Source organism: Camelus dromedarius, chromosome 4 (genome assembly GCF_036321535.1).
Source record: "Camelus dromedarius isolate mCamDro1 chromosome 4, mCamDro1.pat, whole genome shotgun sequence".
Taxonomy (NCBI): domain Eukaryota; kingdom Metazoa; phylum Chordata; class Mammalia; order Artiodactyla; family Camelidae; genus Camelus; species Camelus dromedarius.
Window position 1 is genome coordinate 92,827,312 of NC_087439.1, and position 13,782 is coordinate 92,841,093.

Genomic DNA, 13,782 nt, shown 5'->3' on the forward strand with positions numbered 1-13,782 from the left:
TGTAAGATCTTTAGTGAAGCACTGTTTCTAAAGTCCAGTACTAGAAGGATAGTTGAGTAAATGGTGATGGGTCCATAACTGTGCTCCACTTAACAGCAATTTTGAATAACTGTATTTAATGGCATCTAAAATATTACCTTTTAGAGCTTACAAACTTGTGTAAAATATGCCTGCCTTTAAAAATATACATTATATGTTTTAAAAATTTCAGTATGTATATATCAGAATGTTTCCAGTGTTATTTCTGGTTAATCGGATTATGGGTTCTTTCAAATATTTTTAAAATAGTTTTAAATAGTTTTCCTTAGCTGCATTTTCTAGGATGAACATGTACTCTGCAATTATGAGCGTGCATTACTCACATGATAAAAAACCCAGGAGAATCAATTGTTACGTATTTATCTACAGAATTATTTATCCAGGTAAGACACACTTGGCTCCACACCTGCTCGCATACAGCTGGTGCAATACAGAGCCAACAGCAACACACTCTGTTTGGTTCAGTTATTCAGGGTGGTCACGTTCTATGATAGCTTCTGGAGTTTCTACTGAGGTTGTTTCGAGGGTCCTCACTTGGAAGCAGTCTGGGTCATCCTCAGACCAACAGGTGCACTCACTGGGCCCCTTGTTTTCAGACTCTGTCTGTCCTTTTCTGCTGTTAGGTAAGTCTGCCTCAACAGTGATCTGAGTTCGAACTAGTTTCACTGAGCTCTCATTCCTGCATTCTTGTTATCCTAGGATTTATAACCACACAGGTCTTTGTTTAAAGTAATTAGATCTAGGTCTTTGTATAAGATCCTTAGACCTTTTGGTTTGGAGATGAAACATTGGAACATATTTGCTTATTCTCCAGCTGCTTGCTTTGTGTGCGTGTGTGTGTGTGTGTGTGTGTGTGTGTGTGTGTGTGTGTGTGTTATATGTATGAAGTCTTATTTCAGCATTCTCTTACATTCTCATCTTTGAAGCCAAGTCTCCCTAAAACCAAGTTCCCCTCCTGAGCTTATGATTAACTTCTCTGTCCACAACTTTATTCCCTTTCTGGTCCTGCCCCTGTTCCCCTCAGGATTGAAGAGTATCAAACAAAAGGGGGGATTGAAACTGAGCAATCAGTTGTGGGGCCCTCCTGGGTGAAAAAGCCCCTCTGTGTCCCCTGTTTCTTGTCTGTAGAAAAAGGCTTTCTGCTTCTAGGCCTTCCCTTGGTTCCAAAGAGGAGACTCAAGCAGTTACTAATTAGGGAAGTTAGAGAATACAGGAACAAAGGAAAGGCAGTTGAGAAACAAACAGTTCAGCATTGGAAGAGAGCCCTGGTTCCCCCTCCTCCAGAGGTAACAAAACAATCTGACACGTGTCTTTGAGTTGTTCTGCGGGAACTAAGGCCCTCCTCTCCCCCAGGTGGATGACTGTGCCTACATGCTGAGACCCCAGGCTGGTTGGAACCAGAAGTTTGATGATTAAGATTCCTGGGACACCACTCCGGTTACCTCACCATCATCTCATCAGGAGAAACTTATGTACTCCTGCAACCCTCACCTCAAACATTGCCTTTAAAAACTCTTCCCTGAAAGCCATTGGGGAATTCGAGTTCTCCTTTCTTGGCCCAGGATTAAACCTTCCTCTGCTCTAAATTTCAACGTTTCAGTTTGTTTGGGCTCCCTATGCATTGGGCACATAGACTTGGTTTCAACATCTTCATTGTATCTGTAATTATGGCTTCCACTTAACTTCTAGTGTGATTTATCCATGTATTCTCTATCTCTTCCTGAAATTGAGATATAACTGACATATAACACTATGTTAGTTTCAGGCACACAACTTAATATTAGATTCCATATTTGTATATATTGAGAAAAGATCACTACAGTAAGTCTAGTTAGCCTCTGTCACCACACATAGTTACAGATTTTTTCCTTGTGATGAGAACTTTTAAGATTTACTCTCTTAGCAACTTTAAAATACACAGTATAGTATTATTAACTATAGTTGTCCTCCTGTGTATTACATCCCCATGACTTATTTATTTTATATCTGGCAGTTTCTACCTTTGGACCCCCTTCACCCATATCCCCCCGCCCACATCTGGCAACCACCAATCTGTTCTCTGTATTTTTTTGGTTCCACATGTAAGTAAAATCATATGATGTTTGTCTTTCTCTGTCTGACTTATTTTGTTTAGCATAATATCCTCAGGGTTCATCCATCACATTTTCTTTATCCATTCATCCATAGATGGACACTTAGGTTGCTTCCATGTCTTGGCTGTTGTAAAAAACGTCACAGTGAGCATCGGGGTGAAATATCTTTTTGAGTTAGTATTTCTGTTTGCTTCAAATAAATACCTAGCAGTAGAATTTCTGAGTCATATGGTAGTTTATTTTAAAATTTTTAGGAAAACTCCATACTGTTTTTCTTTAAAAAATTAATTAAAAATTTTTTTTCTTATTTATATTCTGGAAATTTATTTGTTTTACTGCACTTTTAAAAGAACTATTGCTCAATGTTTCTTGATCTACCCTACACATTTTTTTTTTCCCTTAATTTCTTGGCTTATCTTTATTTCTTCCTTTTACTTATGTTCATTTGTTTTATCTTCACTTCTTGAATTGAAAGTTTAATTCATTTACTTTCATATGCTCTTCGTGGACACACATGAAATGCAGGGATCTCACTAAATTGTATTAATAAAAGGTGCTTTAAATTGTTTTATACTATTTCCAATCTATATATTAACAACCATTAAAACAGTTTTGTAATACAACAACAAGCTCTTTTTTTGTCATGAAAATTCAATATTGAAATAATTTACTTTTGAGTTACTGGTTCTAATTCGACATACAACTTCCATATGACACCCAGTGACTCACCGCGGAGTGCATCTTCCTGAGTTCTGGCTTCTTTTCCCAGACCATTCTCTGTTCTCCATCTCCTATGAAGAGATATGGCTCCAGGTCTTTCATTCTGTTACTAACGATGCAGAGCTTGGTAAGATTTCAAGTCTGGGTTACATCATTAGCCTGTACCATGACACAACATAAGGAAATTCTTGGACATGACTCTAAAAATAATGTCCGAGTCATTTGGACAAATATCAATGTCCCTAATTTTCTCCACTCTGACAGTCCACAAGTTGCCTCCTCGTCTTATTCTCCCTTAAGTTAAATTGTTTCTCTCTCCTTCATCACGTTTGTGTAAGTACGGTCTCCTGAGCCTCAGTGCTAGCTCTACAGGCTAGGGTGCATCCGCATACATGTTTTTAATTATGGTGATCAGCAGTACCTCAGATATTTCATTTTCTTGTATTTTTTCTTAAGCTTGGCTTTTCATTTTCTTTCATGCTTTTTTTTTTTTACAGTATCTGAGCTTAAGTATTTCTATTCAGAAATTGATGTTATTTTATTATAAGCTGCCTTACTCTTTCTCTTTTATATTATCATTAGGATATTTGACTTAAAGAGGTGCTGTATTTTCATATTATTTACGTAGTATATAAAATGAAGACACTTTATGTTACTCATGATCACTTCAGTATTGTAAAGGGGTCAGGAAAGCCTTTCCAAGACAAAAGATATAAAGATAAATATATTTTAAAAGAATGTTAATCCATAGAATTGAAAATTTTTCTTAGAAAAAATACCTATGACAAATTTAATAGGCAAATAACAAAATGGGAAGAATAGCTCCATTATATATTATAAAGTGCTAATAATATTAAAATATAAAGAGGAACACAAAAACCCCAAAAGAGAAAAGGACAAAGTTCATAATGGCAATCAACAAATGATGGAGCAGAAAAGGCCCATAAACACACAAAATGTTCTGCCTCAAAACCAAATTTAAAACTTTGAATCACCATTTTGAACTATCAAATTATTAAAGACAAAGAGCAATGAAAATATTGGTGAGAATATGAAGTGAACACTTTCTCATACTTTGGGAGAACGTTAATTTAGACAATATGTCCTGAGATCAATTTGGTGGCAGGTATAACAGAGCCTTCAAAACATGTTTATTCTTTGATTTAATCACTACTCTTTGAAAACCAGCCTAAGTAATTAAGAAGGTGGCAAAGATTGAGCAGTAAAATCTTAAAAAAATTTTTTTTGCTTTTTTACTGAAGTATAGTCAGTTTCAATGTGTCAATTTCTGGTGTACAGTGTAATGTTTCAGTCATACCTATACGTACACATACTTGTTTTCATGTTTGAGCTCTAGAACCTTCAGTGAAGCACTATTTATAAAGACCAATGCTAGAAGGATGTTCTGTCTGCATCTGTTTCGTTAACTACAACTTTGGAGAACTTATTTATTGCCATCTAAAATGTATATGATTTTTTTAGTAAAAAAGTTTACAAACATGCATTGTATATCTGCATTTAAAATATATACATTGCATGTTTTAAATTTTTGTGTGTGTATGTATCAAAATGTTTCCAGTGTTATCTCTTGGATGATGGTATTGTGGATTATTTTAAATATTTGTTTTTCTTAGCTACATTTTCCAGAAAGAAGATGTATTCTGCAATTATGAGTGTGAATTACACATGTAATAAAAAAACAAGCAGAACCAATCATGTGTTTTCACCTTGGCTCTACAAAATCAGAGACCATTTATCCAAGTAAGACACACATTGCTCCAAACCTTCTCAAACTCCTTGTATATTTTATCATGATGGTACCTCACCTCCCAGCTTTTACCCAGAAATAATTTTCCTGGGGAAAGTAGGGCTCCAGGTCTCTTTGGTGTGTTCCCACCTCAGTTTCATGTGGTGGGAAATTGCTTTTTATTCTTCACCTTAGGCTTTTTGCAGTACAAATACACTCTTAGGGTCATGATTAATGTGTTCTAATGGGCTATCCATTTTAAAAATCGATGAAAGAATTTACTTTAAAAATAGAAGGCAGTTAGATTGATTTGGATGACCTGTTTTTAATCAACCCCATTATTTATGGATCTGGAACTTTCAGGATGTCCTTCTCTGATATATCCAAGAATCAGCTCTTCTCCGTTCCTAGGTATGAATAATTTTAAAACAAGAAGCACCAGGTTAATTGATAATTTGCTAAATACTTAACATTAGCTACCTTAGAAATGTTCTAGGATCACATCTCCCCTTTCTTCTCTCATCAGCCCATCACAGTTTCTTCTTGCTTCCCATGGTTTACTGGGGTATGTTTGAAAACTACAGAAGATAATCTGTTCTGTTTTTTAAAAAACATCTTTATTGTGGTGTGGTTCCTGTACAGTAAACTACACATATTTCAGATTACACTTGGATGAATTTTGATAGGTGTACACATCAATGAGACCACCACCACAATCAAGAAGGCTAACATTTCCATCACTCCCCAAGAGGTGCAATTTCAAAATTTCCAGTTTATTCCTTCTCATCCCCGTATCCCCTGGTAACCATGTTTGTTCTCTATGACTGTGAGTCTGTTTCTTCTTTTGTAGATAAGTCCATTTGTGTCCTTTTTTTAAAGATTCCACATATGAGTGATATCACATGGCAATTTTCTTTCTCCTTCTGGCTTTCTTCACTTAGAATGACAATCTCTGGTCCATCCATGTTGCTGCAAGTGGCACTATTTTATTCTTTTTTATGGCCAAGTAGTAGTCCATAATATATATAATGTGTGTATACATATACACCACATCTTCTTTATCCAGTCACCTGTTGATGGACATTTTAGCTGTTTCCATGTCTTGGCTACAATCTGTTCTGTATTTTGAAAAGTTTTAGTGCATCCAATCCTTATTCAAAACGAACTTTTTGTTAATAACGTTACTTCTTCTTTCAACCATCCTTATCTTTATATGTCCAACCACTGACACCATTGCTTGTAAGGTTATTTCTTGCAAGAAATAAGAATTATTTCCGTCTCTCTCACTCATTACAATTATTTGTTAACATTATTATAAAATGCACAGAATTTAGGTTTTTTCTTTTTTTTTAAGGAATTCTCACTTGTTTTTTCATCTTCCGTATTTCACATGTCTTGCTTATTATAGCCCAGATTTTTTTTCTTTTGCTGAATAGGATATGCAAAACATCAGTGTACATGTACCTTTTCCGATTAGTATTTTTGGTTTTTTCGGATATATGCACAGGAGTGGCATTGCTGGGTTAATTGATAGTTCCATTTTTAGTTTTTTGAGAACCCTCCACACTGTTTTCCACAGTGGCTACACTAATTTACATTCCCACCAAATGCTCATGTGCTCATTATATGCTCTTCTCAGAGAACCAGTGGGCCTCATGGATGGTTCAGATAGGATGACTCTGTTTTAGAAGACGTAAGGGGATGGGCAGATGGATCCTGGGACAGTTCACTTCCTGCAGTAATAACTTTAGTAATAACAACACTATTCACTGAGCAGAGACTGTGCTAAGTGATTTACATATATTGTATCTGCTGATCATCTCCACAAAGGAGAGAGATGACCTGCCTTGAAGTCCCAATTTTGCAATTTATAACCAAGGCTACCTGGGGCAATTGGTTTGAGCCTCAGTTATGTCAGCTATAAAATGGGAATAGTATCTACATCATGGAGTTATGGAGATTAAATAAAACAAGCTAGGTAAGAGCATCTGGCACCATGCTTGGCATAAAGTATAATGGTTTCTAAGAATATGAATTCCTAACCATGCAGGTGGGGGGCTGGAGAGCAGACAGAAGAGGGGCTCCTTCTAAATCACACCCCCTGCCGTGAGTGGCAGTGAGAGCAGTAGGCCTGTCCCAGGGACGCAGAGAGGGAAGAAAGCTGGGTGGAGACACCATTTTCTAAGGAACATCCCAAATCTTGTGGTTTTGCTGAGGCCGGGAAAGAAGTACCAACTTATTTTAGAGAAGAATCTAGCTTTATAGTTTTAAAAAGCCACATGGAAACCAAATAAGTATTAGTGCAAATAAGAGGGCAGAGGTCTCTAAATGGCTCTGGCACAGAGACTTGAGCTAAATTACTTTCCTTCTCGTCTTTTTGGAGGGCAACACTTTTGTGTTCTCCAGGTGTCTGCTTTGTGCTTTCTGTCTTGGCTCTTACAGGACACCTACCAAGTTGCGGATGGAGCCTAATGGACCATTTTGCCCCAGAGAGCTCTGATGCATCACACTTTTTTTTGCCACAGCTCTGAAACAGCTGCAAGCAGGGAATGCTGCCTTTCAGGCTGTGGCTTTCCTCCTTATCAGAGTAGAAGGCTTTTACTAACTTTTCTGATGGCTTTGAGAATTACGGGGAGGACATTGTAAGCTGCGGTGTTGCGTTGCGTTGCATTCCCTCAACGGCTGTTCTGTTGGAGAGATGAGGTTCAGCTCCAGCCAGATGACCCTCTACAGCTGAAGCCATCCCTGCAAGCCCAGCCGCTTGGCGTTTCCCTTCTCCATCTGCACAGGAGGGCGGAGGGGGCAGACGCTATACTTAAAGCGTCATGAAAATGTTCTCATTTCTTTTCCGATCAGAAGAAAGGAAATGGAGATAGCTCAGCCTGGATAATATTAGTCCCTATAGCAACACAGTCATAACAATACAAGTTTTAGTATGTGTGTGTATATATATATATATATATATATATATATATATATATATATATATATATATTTTTTTTTAATGGAAGGAGAGATCCACACAGGCAACATTATTTAGGGCTCAGGAAAGTCATGAGGCAGCTCTGGCAAGTCCTGGGCCTCAGGGCTCTGGGCAGCACAGCACAGCATCCTCTAAAATCGGGAAGCAGGGTGTTTGCTCTTGGCAGACCAGATAATTCTTTTTATTCTATTGACATTTCCTCACTCCCTTCTGCCTGCCCCACTACCCTCCAATTTACTTAAAATTTTTATCTTTAATTTTATCTACTGCCATTCTGGCATCTGTCAGTACGATGGTGGTGTTTATCACCTTGCCCGTCTAATTATAAATTAGCATCATTAATTTCCCAGAGTTAAATTATCCTGGAACACACTTCATTTGGTCAAAGAGCTTTGGTCCTTCTCCTGCTGCAGGGTTTTATTTTCATTGATCGTTGTTAAGTGAGCTTGATCTGTGATTTCTTTTCCTATCTTGTTCAGGGTTTTGTTGTCTTAGCAAGTTTTGCTTGGTAGAGTAAATGGGAAAGTTTCCATCTTGTGTGTGTGCGTACATGAGTGTATTTTGAAACCACATAAATAACACGAGGATTATTTATTTAGCAAATTGGTAAAACTTTCTGGTAAAGCTTCTGTGATATCTGAAACATGTTTAACATATAATAAATGTCTCCTGCATAGTTCTTTTGAATGATAAGTCTACTTTAGCATTTCCCAAACTGTGTTTCATGGGAAACTTATTTTGCAAGATCTTTAAAAAAGTTTTCTGGTTGGAAACTCTGGTTTAAACTAAGTTAAACAATTTTCTTTACAAGATTGTCAGAGCGTTTGTATGCCAATTACATCTTCAAGACAGATTAGCATATTGATCACATCTCAAAATTATAACACCTTGATGTTCTGCAGAATACAACATAAGGAATATTTTTTAAAAAATTCTTTTTTGTTTTTTTGTGGGTTTTTTTTCTGAAGAGGGGAGATAATTAGGTTTATTTATTTATTTATTCTTTGAGGAAGTACTGGGGCTTGAAACCAGGACCTTGTGTGTGCTAAGCACACCTTCTACCACTTGATCTATACCCTCCCCCCCCATGGAATATTTTTTAAATATTTATTTTTTGTCTCTTCCCTAGATACTTTAATTTTTTTTCTTGTTAGCATGTTGATTGCTATTTCCCATTTTTAATATGCAACTTTCCTTTTTTTGATGGACTGGAGAACATATAACAAAACTTATGAGAACTGTGTCAAAAATTATCATACATAGATTTTTCACAATCTCCATGAGAGTCTGAGGAAGTTTTTACAGGTGGAGCAGTTTCTCTGTGTTATATATTATATATTGCAATGCCCGTTTTGGTGACTGAGGGGTCAGTTTTGCTTCTTCCCTTGTTCTTGGCCATGTTCTCCACATGAGCTGTCCAGCGCTCCTGCACATAGCCATGTGGGTATTAAAATTACAATGTAAATGAGTTAAAATAAAATTCAATTCAAATTTCAGTTACTCAGTCACACCAGCCATGTTTCAAGTGCTCCATTGTCACATGAGGCCAGTGGCCGCCATGTTGGACAGAGCAGATATGGGACAACCCATTGCTGTAGAACGTTCTGTCTGATGCTGTTCTAGATAGTTGATCACAACAGGTAACAGAGGAATCTGTATTTTAAACCAGGACCCATTACTGGCATTGAAAGGGTATCTATTTGTGATCTTATAAGTAATAATTATGTCTAATTTATCACCCATGTGTCTGAAGTGGGAGCTCCAAGTAGAAGCAGGCAGTGCTGCTCGTACCTGCTGGACCAGTGTTTGATGCGGGCTCACACTCAGTAAGAATTTGCTTCCTAAATGCCTCAGGAGTGTCAACTTCATCTGTCCACAAGGCTGTGAGTGCCTTATGGAAAAGGACCACGTCTTTGTGCTCCAGAGAGCTCCATGGTACTAATCCCAAGGCTCAGCATGTGATGGAAACCTGTTACCCACTAGAACAAAGCGTCATTCTGACGGGGCTGTCACTCATATGGCCGGACCTCCTCTGCTGCAGAAGTGAGGGTGTGGCTTAAGATGGACCAAGGAGATTCCTCCCAGAGATTTTATCTAAAGATGCTGGGAGAAAGAAGCCCTTTTCTTCTGGATTTGCCAGCTCCCAAAAGCTGTCTGGAGCTCACTAGTCCCCAGGGCTCTCTCCTTATGGCCTCTAGGAAGCCACCTGCAGTAGGGGAGAGTGAGGGCACCACTCAGAGAAGCAGAGCTGGGTGGGGAAAGTGGTAGGGAGTGGGGCGGGAGTAGCAGAAGGGTTTCTGAAGCCAAACACAAAAAATATTAACCGTAGTTTGAGATTTATAAATATTAGCCACTATATATGGAAATAGATTAAAAAAACAAATTTCTTCTGCATAGCGCAGGGAACTATATTCAATACCTTGTAATGACCTTTAATGAAAAAGAATAAGAAAGCGAACATATGTCTGTATATGCATGACTGGAACATTGTGCAGTACACCAGAAATCAACACATTGTAACTGACTGTACTTCAATTAAAAAAAAGAGGGGCAAAGAAGAGGTCAAAAACAAAAACAAAAACAAAAAAACAACAACAACCCAGACAAACAAATAAAAACCCAAAAGTATTAACTGGAAAAAGAAATGGATACACTTGACTACTTTAAAAATTAAGAACTATTCGTTAAAAGACAACCTGAAGTAAAGAAACAAAGAAAGACATCTGCAAGCAAAAAAAAGAATATATTCTTTTGAATACATCAGAATGTATATCAATAACATATGTATGTTCCAGGTCAGTATGAACCAATCAATAAGAAGAAGACAGACAGCACAATAGAAAACGGGGCAAAGACTGGAACAGTGTTCCCCGTCTCAACAGTGGAACCCTGACTGGCCAGTGAACATGTGACAAGGTGCCCTGTATCATTCATAGTCAGGCGAATACAAACTAAAACCACAATAAGACACCATTACACACCATCTGGCTGGTAAAAATTTTGAGGTCTGGTGATAACGCCAAGTGCTGGCAAGGACGTGAAGCAGCTGGAACTTGAATACCTTGCTGATAAAAATGTAAGTTAGCTCAGCTGCTTTGGAAAATCCTTGGGTGTTATCTACGCACTTGCAGCCAACCATCCTACTCCCATCTAAGGGGTCTGTACCCTGTAGAAGTTTACATACCCCAGAGAAGCTCAGGAGCAGGTGCACCGAGGAGCACAGGAGAGCATGCCCATAGCAGCCTCCGAGTAGAGCCCAGTGGCAGTAGTTCATTACGGCTGTCAGAACAAAAGACCACGGGCCGGGCGGCTTAACCCGCAGAAGTTCACCTCCTCACAGTTCTGCAGGCTGTGAGAACAAGGTGTGGGCAGGGTTGGTTTCTTCTGAGGCCTCTCACCTTGGCTTGCAAATGATGTCTTTCCCCTCTGACTCCATAGAGTCATCCCCGTGGGTCTGTGTCCTAATCCGTTCCTACAAAGACCAACTCCTGCGGGACTAGGTCCCACCCGCATGACCTCATTTTAACTTAATTACCTTCTCAAAGGCCTTATCTCCAAATATGGCCACCCTTGGAGGTGCTGGGGGTTAGGAATTCAACCTATGGATTTTGTGGGGGGAACACAAGTCATCTCCTAACACAAACCCTGTGATGTCAGTCAACAGGAGAGTGGATAAATGCATTGTGGCATATTCGTCCAATAGTGGAATCTATTGCAGTGTAGACGGCTGAACTAACCATAGTGGAAACCATGGATGAATCTTCCAAAAACAGTGTCGAGTCCCAGAAGCTGTGTTGGATGCTGTAATGGGCCACGTAATCTCCTCAAGTAAGGGCTCGGCGTCTCAGCTGCTGGGAGTTCTTCCAGCTGGTGCCTCTAGCCCTAGGCTCCTCCAGAGGTTGCTTCAGTCACAGAGGGCTGCCTCCCCTGAGGGCACACCCACCAGGACAGCCCAGGCTCAGGACTGACTGTTGCAGCATCCTGGCCCAGACTGGGGCAGCTCTGAAGGACCCCACAGGTCCGCTGAGGCTGTTGCTGGACCTGAATTGCGGCTCAGCCCTCTGCCCACTCTTGCTTCTGTCCCCCACCCTTCCTGGCACAGGAGTTGGTCCCAAGGGCAGTCTTTAATACATATGCTGTGCTCGAACCTCCATCTCAGTCTCCTTCCTGAGGACCCCAACTTGGGACAGTTGGTTGGGAGTGGTCCTAGAAAGGAGGTTGTGTTAGTTACCACAGGCTGGGTGGATGGAAACAACTCATATCTACTCTCTCGCGTTCTGGAGGTCAGAAGTCTGAAGATGCTGTCAGGGTTGGTTCCTTCTGCAGGCTCCGAGGGAGAATCCGGTGGCTGCTGGCAGTCCTTGGTGTTCTTGGCTTACAGACACATCCCTCTAATCTCTGACTCTATCTTCACATCACTTTCTCCCCTGTGTCTTCTCTCCTTCTCTTTTCTTACTAATATACTTGTCATTGGATTTAGGGTTCACTCTAGTCCAGGACAATTTCATCCTGAGATCTTTAAGTTAATTACATTTGTAAACACCAATTTTTCCAAATACAGATACAGTTATAGTTTCCAGGAGACATATATTTTTGAGGGGCCACAGTTCAATCCATGACAAAGGGGACAAGATGGGGTTTTAGACTCTGTCCTGATGGGATCCAGGCACAAAGTGAAGTCCAATTGCTGCTATGCTCTCTGGTGGTGAATGGGATGGAGGAGTGACGGGAGGGGATGTGTTCGCTGGTGCAACGTTTCAGGCAGTTGGGAAGTGTGGGTGAGGTAGCTGCCGTAAGAACAAGAGTTGGGTGGCTATACTAAGCTGGATGTAGACAACAGGAAGCTGAGAGCAGGGGCTTCCTTGGCAGCACAGAAAGAGGCTCATCTCCTGCAGGGCCAGGACTGGGTGCTCAAGATGGCTGAGCTCTGGAGAAGGTGAAATCCCCAAACAAGGGGGAGGTGTTTCTGAGCTGTCAACAGGGAACAGATTCCTCTAGGTACGCCAGGGGTTGGTAGGTGCCAGTTTGGGGCAAGGTTCATTAATTACACACCATAGCCCAAGCACTCATCTACCTGACCGCTCCGAGAACACAAGAATGCTCTGAGAGTACCAGGATGTGGGGGACATCATCTCCACCCTCCTAGAGTCACAACACAGCGAGGAGCGGCACTTATGGTCTCGTGACAGGACTCCGGGAAGCAAAGGCCATGAATTGGCTGTTCCAGGTGAGAAGGGCTCTTGAAATAAGAAGTGCTTGGATAAGAAGTGCTTGGACCTTCAAGGCTGAGTGTAGGGGTTGGCCAGGCAAAGAAAATGGGAGAGAAAACACTGGGGTGAGAGAGCAAGGCAACAGGCAAAATGTGGAGGAGAGGAAGCACATGAGGAGATGGGGCACTAATGGTTTAGCCTGATGGGAACGTGAGGTCAGAGGCAGCTGTGAAACAGAAGAGACCACTGGCCAGTTGCCGGCATGCAGAGAAAAGCCAGGAAGGGTGAAGGGAGTTTGTGAGGTGGGCTGGAATTCAGTAGGTTGAGCTAGTCTGACAGTTTTCCCAATTAGTGGGTCCACGCAATAGAGTTCATCCTGAAGTTAAAACAATCTTCCCTGACGCCACCAATGCCACTACATCTATCTTGGAGGCACCTTCACCATTTTTTCCCTAATGCTTCTTCCCAGACACTCAAGAAGCTTCTGCTCTGTATAGAGTAGGCACCTTTGTTATCATTAGAGATCCAAGAACTGAAAATAGCACATAAGTAAAAAACAAAAAAGGGAATTAAAAAACTGCATATTAAATATCATCAACTTGACCTGAATTTTGAGAGCATGTTGCCCAGGGGGTTGACCAGATGTCATGAAGAAACCTGGAAAAGTCCTGGTAACTATGCATGTGGCCACAACCTCCAATGAGTAATCTAATCAGGGGGGCATTTCTACACTAGGACAATTACTAAGATGCCCATTGTGTTGGACTACCCAGGATATTCTTAAGAATAGCATCATCTCTGTAATCAGAGAAGTTAATGGAAAAAAAAAAAAAAGTAAAAATTTTCACTGTAGCTTTAGGAGTGGTGAGTGGGGAAAGTAACTTCACTGTAAGGACCAGGTTAATTTTGAACCAAACGTGTATTCTTGCTTTCCATGTCAATCATAAGAAAAAAAAAAATCTTGAAGTGGAATCTGTAATCTGCCCCTTT